Consider the following 2,500-nt stretch of genomic DNA (forward strand, 5'->3'; position numbering starts at 1 on the left):
AGTGGTGGGGGGGCGGAGCGGAGGGAGTGATGAGATGGAGGGAAAGAAACAGAAAAAGGAAACCACAGATTAATGTCTCAGAGAGAACAGACAATCACTGTGTGAAGGAGAGCAGTGGAGAGCGGTGATTGGCTGGCACCAGTGTGCGAGGGGAGGATCACGTTTGATTGGTTCAGAGGAGTGTGTACATAGCTCATGTGGTATTTACTCCTCTGTACAGACAGCTACATGGTGGTTAGCCTGGACTGAGAAACAGAAGAATAAACACGTTTATATCAAATCACCCTCAGTGAGAAACAGCAGGAGTGTTTCCACATGCAGTCACCAATCAGCAGCTCATGGGGTTCCTCTGGGCTCTGTTCTGGGTCCTCCACATGTCTAACAACAGGCTGTTAGTCTGAGCTCACGCTGACACCAGCCAACACATCGAGATGACTTTCACATCAAGCTGTCAGTCCACATCTACATGCATTCAACAGGATTTTAGTTGTTTGTTTGTTGCATGCGTGGAAACCGAGGCATTGCATTATTAGGGGCGTGGCCTCTGTGACTGACAGGTGGATGGTGACACAGGTAGCTGCTAGCTGTCTGCTAGCTTCCCCTGAATTGGACCTCTGCACTGTGTTTGTGCTGTTGGAGCCTTTTAATGACATCATGACATCAACAAAGCTGCTGTGAGGTTCCTGTTCTTTTGTACAAATTAGCGCTCCAACCTCTTGTCCAAATATGCCAACTTCTTCTAAAACAAACATAGAGGAACGCTTCAAAGCGTGGAGTCTATGGCTGTATTTGTACGATGTGTCAGGCCCGACTCTGGTTTGTGTTGAAAGCAGGAAGCTGCTTTTCAGCGCTCAGCCTCCGGTGTTAGAGAAAAACTACAAGGCTGAATGTCATGAAAGCAGCACAGCGTTGGAGTATGACCAAAGGATGAAAGCATTATATCTGACTTTCTTTAAAACTGCGAGGCAGAATGCTAACCTTGGGAGTCGTCCTTGGGATTTCAGCGCTAAGACACCTCAGGTTTCTCTGCTTGTGACAGAAATTCACCTCACTGATTCAATCAGCTCTCTCTCTGCTGTCTGAGTCACTGCCGGCACAAAATGCAAGCTTTCAGGGGTTCAAAGGTCATCGTGCGTTTGGCTTGTTTTGTGGTGTTTGGAAATGGAGCGGCTCCCGATTAGTGCAGAAGCTTTTCTTCAGCATCCTCGCTCTCACTGATGCACCCGTGCACATCAACAGCTGCAGGCAGATTAATCAGCATCTGTCACTGGGCAGCTTGAAGCCTGACGACAGGAAGCGGCGGTGCTGGGGACGTCTGAGAGCCGCGGTCTCATCACTCTGCATTACTGCTTCAACATCCAGCTTCCTGTTTTCACGCCCGCTGTAATGAGTCTGACCCCCGTTTGGTCACAGAGTGGAAATCAAACGCACCCTGTCAACATTAAAAACCTCATTAGAGGCCGAGCAGCCATCTCGTTTTCGCTCTCTCTCTAATATCTGTGAGGGAGATCACAGCTCGATCGACCCAACACATGAGTGCGACTCAAACTGGGCACACACACACGCTTTAGAAGAAGTGTGTGTTTGTGTGTGTGAAGTAAAAAGTGTGTGCCTGTGTCTGCGTTGCCTGAAGCCATTCAGCTCGAGGCGACTCTGGAAAAAAAGAATAAAATGCTCTTTCATCTAAATTTCTCTCTTATCTTTGACGTTCTACAAACACAGAAGCTTTTCTGTCTGTGTTTAAATGTGTGTGCAGAATAAATCATGTGTGTGCGCTGTGTGTGTGTTAGTGTGTCCCAGTGGGGCCATGTGTTTGATGTTGGAGAATAAAGTGGGTCCAGATACAGTTTAATGGTGATTACTGCTGCAATCTGCTCCATTATTCATCCTCATTTTCCTCAGTGTCACCGCCAGGACGCCGGCACGACCGCGTCTTTGATGTCCAGCTACGCTCCACGTACAAAACACCGTCCTCCTCTCTGACTTCCTGGAAATCTCACGCTCATCAGAAGGTCCACACGCCGCTCATTTAACCCCTCAGTGCAGCAGCTCCCCCCGCTCTGTGGACGCCACCATCTACAGGCCCCATCGTCCACGTGTAGCTCTCACAGCAATCGACAGACCCAAACAGTCACACTGGGATCAAATCATCATCATCATCATCATCAACTTTATTTATAAAGCACTTTAAAACAACCACAGCTGACACAAAGTGCTGTACATTGGAACTGTAAAATAAAATTACATGAGATATAAATAAAACACAAATAAAAGAAGAGTGAAATCATTAATTAAATAACTACTGCATTAAAAAAGAAACTAAGTCTCACTGAGGTTAAAAGCCAAGGAATAAAAGTGGGTTTTAAGACGTGATTTAAAAGTGGACAGTGAAGGGGCCTCTCTAACGTGCATGGGCAAATTATTCCATAATTTTGGAGCCACAATAGAGAAGGCCCCGCCCCTCTGAGCTTCCTCCTGGATCTCGGTACCTCCAGGAGCA

The 2,500-nt window shown here is 47.2% G+C and overlaps 1 protein-coding gene across 3 annotated transcripts in view; it reads right to left on the reverse strand.

The window, feature by feature from the left end:
- LOC146702427 (receptor-type tyrosine-protein phosphatase mu-like) overlaps window positions 1–2,500 on the reverse strand; it is a 217,332-nt gene that overhangs the window by 79,528 nt on the left and 135,304 nt on the right. The window lies entirely within an intron of this gene.

The sequence above is a fragment of the Copadichromis virginalis genome, linkage group LG9 (genome assembly GCF_057382275.1).
Source record: "Copadichromis virginalis isolate Kocher_CV1m ecotype Utaka linkage group LG9, C_Virginalis_male_GT1.1, whole genome shotgun sequence".
In the NCBI taxonomy this organism is placed as follows: Eukaryota; Metazoa; Chordata; class Actinopteri; order Cichliformes; family Cichlidae; genus Copadichromis; species Copadichromis virginalis.